The following is a 12,620-nucleotide window of genomic DNA, read 5'->3' as shown; positions in this document are numbered from 1 at the left end:
CAAAGCAGATCAAACATCTCCTGTGTCTTATATCCTGCTCTGGCATGCCCTACATGGAAGAGTTCTGCATTCAGAGTGAATCCACTCTGCAGAAGAAGCAGATTTACTGAAATCAGATGGCAATGCCAGTGAAACAAAATACTCCTCTCATTACATCATAAACAATAAACAATTATTCCTTTTCTTGTGACAACATGCAACTAAATTATGCCCTCCTGTTATGAGTTCCACTTATCCTTCATAAATAACCACGCGGATTTTGAAGCACAATGAAAGAAATGGGCATGTACTTGCCTGAGTGGGTAATAAACTATGCAAGACAAACACACACATACACCTTAATCTGCTATTAAAATGTACACATGGAGCATTGTTTACTGAAGCCAACAGAGTGCAAGGTTTGAATAGATGGATAAACATTCTTGGCGCCCAAGCACTCAGGGGAGACTGTACGAACAGTAACGCTTGGTTGACACCCTGCAGAGGAGGGCCTGGAAAACCCATGACAGCCTGTTGATTCCAGCCATGAAAGCCTTCGACAATACAATGCAGAGAACGGTTTCAGCAGCTTTCTGATTCTGCATTACAGACAGGCGGGGGGGGGGGGTTCTGAAAAGGAGAAGATTACTCAGACACATTCTATGGGGGATGTAGTGTTTGAGGAAGAAGCAGATGTTTTGTTTCCTTATCATTGCAGAACCACAACAGGCAATTTTCTCTAATCTGTGAAAGGTTGACCTTGGCCGTTGTTAAAAGGGAGGCTTCAACTGTAGGTCCTCCATCTCTCTCATACATATTTCATACTTGTCTTGCTTGGATCAGAGACCAGCAGGCTGCATAGTCCAGCACTGGGTGTCCAACAGTGATCCGTCTGATGCTTCTGCAAACTCAGAAGCTGAGCACTGGGGATAGCCAACGTGTGTATCACGTGGATACCATTCCCTGTCGCTTTCCCCCAGCAACAAGATTCAAAAGTAATCTCCCTCCCTAGCCAGTGTGCAATGCTTCATCCAATGCACATCATTTGGGAACCAATGGCACACTTTGTATGGGCTTGTTTTGCTTGTTTCGAGCAAGCCAGGGCTTAATTTTAACCACAGTTCTCCAAAGTTTAGTTGTGACATGCATGGCAGGGCTTTCGTTGTGACATGTACAGACGGTTGTGTCGTGTGACTTAACAATGAAGGTAAAAGTGAAGAATCTGTCTCTCCATGAAGTACAGCCTTCTCAAATCCAGGGCTAAAGGAAAGGATGTGCAGTTCAGAAGGAGTGACTTTCAGCTGGAGCTATGGCTCTTCTCTGTGGAAATCAAACTATGCTTTGTGTTATATGAGAGGTGAGGTATATTGAAGACCTTTATCTTGGATATGGTTAATCAGCAAGTTTAGGTGGGAATGGAGTCTGTGGGTGGTCTTTGGACCCCTTTCAATCAAGAAGGGTCCCCTTGGGGAAGTTTGCTATCCCAAAAACTGAATATTCCTGATCTGATCCATCTCTCTGAGATAAGAAGAGTGGGTCGTATTCTTTCCTCCCGTTATATCAGGTTTACGTTGCCCAGAGTAGTATAAACAGTAGGCATGGTTGCTGTGATTCATGGCAAACATATTAGCTATTACCACTATGAATGGCTGCCAGCAACTGATCAGTAATATTAAAAAAAACTTAGGTTATTTTGTTTATATTTATACTTGTTCTTGATGAAGGAGTATGGAACACTTCTATACTAGCCAGTTAGTCTCAAATTGCTGTCTTGGGAACTCTATTTTGGGTAAAAGGGTGGCACTAAAATGTTTCAAATAAATCAAAACCAACACATCATTAATTTTTTCAGTTTTAAGGTTGAATTCAGATGATGACGTTGGTAAACCATTGCAATTGTATTCTCCTCCTGTCCTGCTATCGTTTCCAGATCTGGTTTATGGCATTTTCTTTAAACTGTAATATTTATTTATTTATTAATGTATTGGATTTATATCCTGCCCCATCCCCGAAGGGCTCTCATATGTCATAGTAACTGTGCCAAGATGTCCAGTGTGGACAGTCAAACAACAATTAATGTTTCTCAGGGGTACTGTCTCTACCTTTTCCTTCTGGTTCCAGCTTGATGAATTACTTCCTATTCTCTCCCATACCTGGCCACTGCATTACTGTAAGAAATGTTAATAATAGTCATGTAATGTTCCTGTGTGTTAAGCATTACTTTCGCTTTTATTACTGTTGCGGTATTAACTAACCCTGTGGCTCAGAGTGATAAGCTGCAGTTCTGCAGTCAAAGCTCTGCTCACTGTCTGAGTTTGATCCCAACCAAAATCAGGTTCAGGTAGCTGGTCGAGGCTGACTCAGCCTTCCATTCTTCCAAAGTTGGTAAAATGACTACCAAGCTTGCTTGGGGTAAAGCGTAGATGACTGGGGAAGACAATGGCAAACCACCCTGTAAACATAGTCTGTCTAGTAAATGTCTTGATGTGATGAAGAAGAGGAGGAATAGTAGTTCTGATTTATACCCTGCTTTTCTCTCCTATAATGAGCCTCAAGGTGGCCTACAAACTCCTTTCCCTTCCTTTCCCCACAACAAACACCTTGTGGGATAGGTGGGACTGGGAGAGTTCCAAAGAATTGTGACTAGGCCAAGATCACCCAGCAGGCTCCGTGTGTAGGAGCAGGGCAGGGAAGCAAATCCAGTTCACCAGATAAGAGTTTGCTGTTCATGTGGAGGAATGGGGAGTCAAACCCAGTTCTCCAGATTAGAGTCCACCTGCTCTTAACCACTACACCATGCTGGCTCTCAGTGATCTCACCCCCATGGGTCAGTAATGACCCAGTGTTTGCACAGGGGGCTATCTTTACCTGTACCCAGTGTTATTACAAAATCATCATAATAAAAATGTACCCATAGGCAAAACAAAAAATGGCCCAACATCTTCCCACATTCCCTGCAACAGAAGCATGCCATGAAGCAACAAGCTTGAAATACAAGCAGGCACACTTTCTGTGAAGCATACTGAGGTTGATGCACTGACCCTGCCATATTGCTATCTCTTCTTTCCTTCGGTGATAGGCCAGGAATGTGAACGGAGAAAAGCAAGACTGTGGAGCAGGCTCGCATTGCTGCCTCAAAATCTAATAGGAGCACCAACTGAGAGACCCTAAGCAAACATGCACCAGTGACCAGGTATAACAAGAACCTTTGTAACATGCACTTACTCAATACCTGTATAATAAAATGCTTGGTTAATCACTGTTTGAACTACCTGTATATACATTTGTTTCCTCTGAACACCCTGCTGAATCAATATTTCCCAGCCACCTAAGGCTTTTGTGTTGTTTGGTCTGTCAACACGGGCATGTTTTCAGTAGTGAACAGGTGCTTCTCTCAATGGCACAAGCTTTTGTCAATACATTCTCACCAGCACCCAAGACAACAGCCTCTCCCATATGTATTATATAACTTGAATTCTCTCAGTGGTGCAATGCCTCATTGTAGAATTTGACACCTAGCAGGTTTCCAGGGACAAGCCTTTCCAAAAACACTTTTGAGAACTGACAGCAGAATTTTTTAGAAAAAAGAATGCTGGTCATATCAGATGGCAGCTGTATACTTCACGAAGCCTGAGCAAATTTGCTGGAGGGAAGCGGGCTTAAAAGCAGCCTGTAACCTCTTAGAAATGTCTGTCCTACACATTTGCGGTTCTGTGCATGGCATTTGCTTGGCGGTCGATGCAGCAGGAGAGAAGAAGCCAATTTATTGAACAGAAAGACTATGCAGAAGAAAAAAAATCCATATGTGTAAATAATCAGAGGCACATTCCACCAAGCAAGAAACTCTTCTGTACATGCACCGGGTAAATTCATGGGAGCTGTGTCAAATGAATGAGAGAACACAGTACTCACTGGTTTACACAAGAACATAAGAAGAGCCCTGCTGTGTCAGACCAATGGCCCAGCCAGCACCCTGTTCACACAGTGGCTAAATGGCTGCTCTGGAAGGCCAACAAACGGCATAGAGGTCAAGCCCTTCCTCTGATATTCAGCACTAGCTTACTGCCTCTAAATGCGGAGGCTCCTTTAGATCACCACGGCACTGATGGGCCTATCTTCCACGAATTAGTCTACTCCCCTTTAACACTTCAGTGGGACTTGAACAGAAGTTTTCAGCGGACTGCACTCTTATGCCATGGCGTAAACTGTTTGGGTCAAATACCACATCCAAAAAGCTGACTGAAGCTTGAAAACTGCATAGGGGCACATGGTCCATACCCCACCCTCTTTGCTGGGGGCTTGCTCTTCCTGGTTGAGCTCTGGTACGACCTCACTATGGCCCCTTCCTCACGGGCGGAATACGGCGGCCTGGGGACGGCAAAAACGCCATCCCCAGGGAGCTGTTCGCACAGGGGGTGCAGCTGCTTCGCAGCCGCGCCACCCTCGCTCCGCCCGAGCGGCGCGAGGCCGCTGTTTCCCAACCTCGCTTGCCCAGCGAGGTTTTTGGGGAATGGCGGCTTGGAGCTGCTGCCGTGCTAACGGCATAGCTGACTCCACGGGCGCCTTCTCCTCTCCCCCCTCATGTCCAGGCGAGCCTACCTTCGTCCTGCCCGGCAGCCCTCTGGCTGGTCAAGCCAGTGAGGCTTGGGGACACGCCCCCTTTGCCCTGCGACTCCGGAGAGCTGTCGCGCAGGGCATGGGGGGTGTGTCCCCTGGCCTCGGCGACGTGCTGGAGGGCCGCAGGACAGGTAGGTCGCCCTGATGACGGCGCAACTCTGCGCCGTTGTCCTGGGCAGTTCTGGGACCGTTCATGCGAACGGTCCCAGAGGGGTCAGGTCAGCTTCATCTACGCCGACCCAACCCCTTCTGCCGCCGTGCGGAAACGGCCTCTTTCTCATCCCATGAAGCCCCCAGATCAGTGTTGGCAAACCTATGGCATGGGTGCCAGAGGTGGCACTCAGAGCCCTCTCTGTGGGCACGCGCGCACAGAGTTCGTCATATGGGGGGGGGGAAAATCACCCCCTACACTTACACACATCTAGGCTGGCCTGGGCAGCTGGACTTGATGTGCGTGCATCTCAGCGAGCAGGGAGGACTCGGCTGGCAGGCCTGGTGCCTGTGCTCCAGGTGGCTGCTGCCTGGGGGGAGGGGCAGAGGTGGCAGAGATGCTAGAGAGGCGCAAAGCGGCACATGTGGGACTTGCTGGAGCCTACAGCAGGCTGGCCCCTGCTCGAGGGGGTTATTCAGGTTAAATTGCCACATTGGCACTTTGCGATAAATAAGTGGGTTTTGGGTTGCAATTTGGGCACACGGTCTCGAAAAGGTTTGCCATCACTGCCCCAGATAGTACAGGATGTGATGCTGGATGCTCTTCCAATTTTGTTTAGTGGCTGATTTGAGAATTTCCTCCCTGCCTCAACCTCAACATCCTAATGCTTCAAATCTGTTAAGAGGTGCGGGGGCTGTTGGAAGAAACTATCCCTTAATTTACCGCTCTTTGAAGGGGTTTGATTCACCAGCCGCTGGAAGAAATCTCTAGATCCATTTAAATCTCTGGGCATTTTGCCATTGCCTTCATCTGCATGCCATGTGAAGTTAAAATACTATGGGGCAAAAAAGGTCTGTGGCATGACAGAGATTCTGTCAGGTTCATTGTGGTCTGAGCTTCTATAAGTCTACATGGCTCATTAACCAAGATAGTTTCTCTATTAGAAAAAATGGAGGGAGCACCAAGGGAAAGAAAAACAGTGAATAAGGGGCAGAGGCCTGTGAGAAGGCAAGGGATAGTAATCTCTAACATCAATTCATCTTTCTGATTTGCAGGAGATACATGCTAAATTTACAGTAAAAAGAACCCACCATGTTTTTACTTGGCTGTGTTGTCTTTGGGCAGAGAACTATCCTTAAGCTAATGCTCAATTCATTCCTTACTTCAGAAACTGAGGTGGAAAAATTCCCTAGGGGCTTGAATCTCTCCCTCCAAGTTAGCTATCACCTTCCCCCAAGTGCCTCTGTCTTGTGAGCTCCAATGTATCAGTTGATGGGGGTTTTTTCTTTCTCGGTATTATTTGCTGCCTGACCGCTCAGTCCCTTGGCTTGAGAAGTGGAGCTTTGACTGGACGTGAATGGACACTATCAGCAGATAGCCCCGGCTTCATCCTCTCACTCTGGCTGATTCCGCATGGGCCAAAAACAGCAGTGTGAAAACGGTGTGAAAATGGTGTAAAAGGGTTTAAAACGGTGTAAAAGGGTTTATACTGTTTTCACACTGTTTTCACACTGCTGTTTTTGGCCCATGTGGAATCAGCCTCAGATTCTGTTTCTTTGCACTTCAGGATGTTTTCAGTTTAGAGTTTTAGTATATTTAAGGTAAAATGATTTTAGTTGCCATCTGGAATTTTAAATTGTTGTTTAACTTATGATTGTATTATTTTATTACATGTTTGAAGGTACCCTGCACCTGTGAGGGGAAGGGTGGCATACAAGCTAAAATAATAGTAACAACAATAATAATATCCATTTTAATTGAATACATCGTACAGTATTTCAATTCTTGGAGTAACTGACTCTTGTAAGCTTCTAGTACTGGGCATTATTGAAGAAGAAGAAGAAGAAGAAGAAGAAGAAGAAGAAGAAGAAGAAGAAGAAGAAGAAGAAGAAGAAGAAGAAGAAGAAGAAGAAGAAGAAGAAGAAGAGTTGGATTTAAATCCCCCCTTTCTCTACTATAGGAGATCCAAAGGGGCTTACAAACTCCTTTCCCTTCCCCCCCACAACAAACACGTTGTGAGGTAGGTGGGGCTGAGAGAGCTCAGAAGAACTGTGACTAGCCCAAAGTCACCCAGCTGGCATGTGTTGGAGTGTACAGGCTAATCTGAATTCCCCAGATAAGCCTCCGCAGCTCAGGCAGCAGAGCGGGGAATCAAACCCAGTTCCTCCAGATAAGAGTACACCTGCTCTTAACAACTAGGCCACTGCTGCTCCCTGTAATTGGTATCATCTGGACTGATTTTGTTAATTTTCCAGCCAATACATGTGTATTATTCCTCTCCATAAATGTTTATCATCATTAATAATAAATTCATAACTATTAATAAAATGATGATAATGATAATAATAGCAATATGTTGTTTAATAAACATTTCTGATTACACTGTGATCAGATTCTCCAGATGTATGGAGACACGTTGACATTTTGTGAAAGAGCTCTTACAACCACTGGTGCAGGCTATTGTCTGGGTTGGGAATATTCCTTTCATTTGAGGGATAGAACTTGTTAGCAGCAACTTTGGCACGTGGCTGAGAAATGGTGTGTGGGGCAGAGTGATTTCTTCCTTAGGTTATTTAGTGTGAATCTGGGCTCTTGATGGAAAATGGACCACATTCATACTGACAAGTGTTTAGGGTAAATGTAGCTTTGACCACACATAGCAAGTAACATTGTGGTTTGTTATCATGCTTCCAAACCAAAATCTAAAGCACAGTTTAGTCATGTTTTAGAATCTTTTTTGTTCCAAACAAGGAAGTCATCAATCTTCATGGACTTTTTGGGTTCTTTCCATTAATAAATCTGCTTGTTCATCATGTCTAAATGCAGCCACTATAATCTCTAAGTGTTATTGTTTTATAATAAAATTGAAATAAGGATTGCATTTACCCATTTTCATAGTCTCTCTTTTATGATCAACAAACACAACTGCCAACTTAATTGTGTGTGCAAGTCTAAATCATTTATTCTGCTCTTGGAGGAGTATAAAACAAACCTACTCAAAGGCAGAGTTTTAATTTGTATAGAGGAATCAGCTGTGTACTTTTCTGTACTTTACCTGGAAACAAGGAATTCATGAGCAGAAGTTGAGCTTTTGGGATCGACAGTAATTGGCATACCAGTCTAGGGCTCATTATTGCTTGGGAAAAAAACTGCCTTCCCTCCCTCCCACTGCCAGTCTTAGATAAATTCCAAGTGATGCTATAAGTGAACATTTATTTCCAATAAAATGTAAGAACGTGTTATCCCAATATACTAGTAACTTCAGCAAGAAACAATTAAAAAGTAATTGTTCTAACTTGTTAGGTGCACAGAATCCATCAATTAAAATAAAAGGCATAAATTAAAATAAAAGGCACCACATTCATTCTCGATTAATTGCATGCTGCTTTTGACAATCTGTCATTTTAATATGTGTTTAACATTTTAATAGTGTTCCGAAGGGTTCCCAAGGGTTCCACTGTTATTCCAGCCTGGGAACAGGGGATCCTGGACCTTCAGACTTAGGCCGCACTTTTGTGATTTAGCGACAGTGATTTAGGTAGTTGCACCAACACAGATTTATTTTTAAAGTCTGCATTTGGATTAAATGTGTGAAAGTTGATATGAAGCACAAACGATTAAAGCAATGCAAGCAGCTACATTGAAGTGAGAATTATCTGTCAGCAGGACTCTCACTAGTTCACAGCTGAAAGCAATAGGGCAAGCCAAAAGGCCAAATGAGATTTCCCAGCATCTGAAGCAACAACCACAGGTAACTTTCATCATAAGCCCTAAACGGCCTGGGGCAGGGCCATTGTATCTGTGGGACTGCCTCTTCCGCTGTGTCCCCCCAAAAGTGTTTTTGGGTTTTTTTGCTAGCAGCAACTTGCTGATGATTCCTGGCCCGAAGGCTGTCAGGCTGTTCTCGACCAGGGCCAGGGTGGAACCCTGACACCCTCTGTCAGATGAGACCTGGGCTCTGCAAAATCTGACACAATTTTGTAGGGCCTATAAGACAGAGCTGTTCTACTAGGCCTATGGGTGAGGCAGCAACATTATTCCACCAAGCAAGCTTTCCCTTTCCTCTTCCCTTCCATCTCTCTATTTTATTCTGTTTCTTCTTTCATATGCTGCTAGGAATTTAGGGGATATACTTATTGTAATGTTGAATTTTAACACCATCTGGATGGAATTATATTAGGTTATTTCAGAGTTTATATTAAGCGATTATATTGATTTTATTGTTACCTTATGTTGGAAGCCGGCCTGAGCCGTAAGGGAAAGGGTCTATATAAACAGAGTGAATGAATAAAATAAGCCTGTAAATAGTATGACATGACAAAACTAAAACTCAGGAAGTCACTGAGTGTTGGCCTGCCCTAACTGGGGAAACAATTCTCATGGTTGCCTGGGGCTGCAATGTTTTAGGGTGACAAAGGAGGGTGTCATAACCAACTGTGTATCCGCCCTGAATGAATATCCCACCATTCCACCCAGTGAGTGCACAGTGGCTTATAATAACAAAAAGAATTAATCTAAAACCACGCTGCAGGAAACAGTATTAGCATTTTTAAAAATGTAATATGTCAGAACAATACACTATTGATTCATTTTATATAGTATACAGTCTTTCAGCCATTCCAACCAAGTCAGCTTACAATTCACAACAACTGTTCACAATATAATGCACACAGTACAAAAAGGAAAGGGAGGCAGCAGGAGAAGGAAAACAAGTACGAATTCTCAGATAATTTACAGAACTGTTTCCTAATGAAAACACTGAATGATAATTGCAGGTAATCCCCACAGAGAAGAAACCACGTGGCAGTTGATCCCAGAAGGCCAAAGTTGATAACCTCATTGTCTCACTTCATCTTCTGAGACAATCAGATCTTAAAAGATTTGTACATCTCTGAAATAGATGTAGGGCTTTTCCACATGGATTTTCTCCACTGGCTCTGGCCCCAAATGACTTCAGTTTGTCCCCTGATTGTCCCACCCACTTCCACTTTGCAATTATGGGATTATTATAATCATGAAAACACCCCCTCTGCCCCTCAATTTCATTTTTTCAAAAAAAAAAAAAAAGCTCTAAAATATCAATATAATATATTGTTGAAGGCTTTCACGGCTGGAAACACTGGGGTGATGTGTGATTTCTGGGCTGTATGGCCATGTATTAGCAGCATTCTCTCCTGATGTTTTGCCTGCATCTGTGGCTGGCATCTTCAGAGGATCTGATAGTAGGAAAGCAAGTGGAGTATATATACCTGTTGGAATATCCACGGTGGGGGAAAGAACTATTGTCTGTTAACAAGTAAAGGGTGCAATTAGCAAGCTAGATTTACATGTGTTGAGTGGGATCCATCCGTTAGCATGTGAGTAACAATGAAGATAGCAAGGTCAATAGGTGAGGTCATCTGAATAGAAGTAGCCTGTCCTTTGTTCCCTTTGATTGTTTATGGCTATATAGTCATCCTGTGTTGTGTGGAGCTGATTAGTCACTGTTGTGACTCTAGTGTTTTTCAACATTGGTAGCCAAGTTTCTTCATTTTCATGTCTTCTTCCTTTCTGTGGAAATTGTCCATGTGCTTGTGGATTTTAATGGCTTCTCTGTGTAGTCTGACGTAGTGGTTGTCACAGTGGTCCAGAATTTCTGGGTTTTCAAATAATATTCTGTGTCCAGGTTGGTTTATCATGTGTTCTGCTATTGCTGATTTTTCTGGCTGAAATAGTCTGCAGTGCTTTTTGTGTTCTTTGATACGTGTCTGCGCGCTGCGTTTGGTGGTTGCTATGTAGACTTGTCCACAGCTGCAGTAGCTAGAGGATCCCTCTTATCCTTTGCTGAACGTAGCATTTGTTGAATTTTCTTAATGGATCTGTAGATTGTTTGTAGGTTATACTTCTTCATCACTTTTCCTATGCAGTCAGTGGTTCCCTTGATGTATGGTAAGAACACTTTCCCTCTAGGTGGCTCTTTATCTTTGTTCATGCGGCTTGTTCTTGGTCTTGCAGATCTTCTGATGTCTGTAGTAGAGTAACCATTAGCCTGTAGAGCCCAGTTTAGGTGATTCAATTCCTCTTGAAGGAGGTGGGGTTCACAGTTTCTGTTTGTGCGATCTTCCAAAATTTTAATGATGCTCCTTTTTTGTCCTGGATGATGACTGGAGTTTTTGTGTAGATATCTATCAGTGTGCATAGGTTTTCTGTATACTGTGTGGCCCAATTGTTGGTTTGGTTTGCGGATGAGTAAGGTATCTAGAAATTGTAGTTTTCCTTCATTTTCTTTTTCCATAGTAAATTGGATGTTTGGTTGGATCGTGTTGATATGATCCAGGAACTTGTTTAGTTCTTATCCGTGGCTCCAAATGGTGAATGTGTCATCCACATAAAGGGCTTTTTTGGTAATGTTTCCAGGACTTGTTCCTCAAAGTGTTCCAAAGCCTATTACATGGCTAAGAGGGCTACCCATGGCTACCCCATCTGTCTGTTCATAGAATTCATTATCCCACTGGAAGTAGCTAGTAGTGAGGCAATGTTGAAACAGGGCTGTGATGTCTTTTGGGAAATTCCAGTTAATGAGTGCCATGGGCTGATTCTGCATGGGCCAAAAACAGCAGTATGAAAATGGTGTGAAAATGGTGTAAAAGGGTTTAAAACGGTGTAAAAGGGTTTATACTGTTTTCACACTGTTTTCACACTACTGTTTTTGGCCCATGCGGAATCAGCCATGGTGTCTGCTATGGGGACCTTGGTGAATAGGGAAACCACATCAAAGCTGATCAGTTTGTCATTGGGGTTGAGTTTAAGATTACTGATTTTTTCACCCTCCTAGACTTTATGAACTCCCAAAAATCCACAAGGACTCCACTACACTCAGACCCATTGTGAGTGCAATCGTATCCCCTCTATGTGATTTGGCAAAATTCCTGGCTGCACAACTACAAATCCATATTGGACTTACTACACATTACATTGAAAAAATCAGCAATCTTAAACTTAACCCCAGTGACAAACTAATGTCTGCCATCCAAATAAATTCACAGCACTAGAGTTTACCTAGCTTTTATGGAAATACATTACTGTAAAAAAAATTAAGGTTTGTTGTAATTCCAGCTCATTCTTGTATGGTTCTAGGATAAAGTGGCTCCTTCTTTCAAACTGGTAGTTGAACAGACTGCTTTTTCAAGGGAACATCCTCTGTTCTACATCATATAAAGCAGTGGTTCTCAACCTGTGGGTTGCAACCCCTTTGGGGGTCGAATGATCCTTTCACGGGGTTGCCTAAGATACTCTGCATCAGTGTTCACCATCTGTAAAATGGATAAATGTTAGGGTTGGGGGTCCCCACAACATGAGGAACTGTATTAAAGGGTCGCGGCATTAGGAAGGTTGAGAACCAGTAATATAAAGCAAAGGAAGAGTGGATAGCCATTGCCTTTCTTCTTTACATGAAACAGCAAAGAATAGCAGCAGTTTAATGTATAGCAATTCACATATCATTTACTGGATAATAACAATGTTGCCTTTGTCAGCAGTTTAAACATATGAATATTTTGGGAGTTGCATTATTATATCAATAATTTGTCGAGTTCAGTATTGTCTGCTCTGATGGGCAGGTACTTTTCTATTTCAGTAGTTAAGCAGCAGCAAAATGCATTATCAATTGCATGCTTGGATAAATAGCTGTTCATTGTTATTATTAGTAACAACATCACAATATACATTTTTAGGAACAAAGCACCACTGAAAAGATATTATCTTTTGAAGATGGGAGTATCTGTTTCAAACGATAATTTCAAAGGCAGCATCACATGGGAATCAGCCGCCCCTACTGACAAACAATTGTTTTCCAATTGTATTCTTGTGTGCCTACAGCACAGCCTGTACACAC

This window comes from Sphaerodactylus townsendi, linkage group LG03 (assembly GCF_021028975.2).
Source record: "Sphaerodactylus townsendi isolate TG3544 linkage group LG03, MPM_Stown_v2.3, whole genome shotgun sequence".
Classification (NCBI taxonomy): domain Eukaryota; kingdom Metazoa; phylum Chordata; class Lepidosauria; order Squamata; family Sphaerodactylidae; genus Sphaerodactylus; species Sphaerodactylus townsendi.
This window is presented reverse-complemented; position numbering follows the sequence as displayed.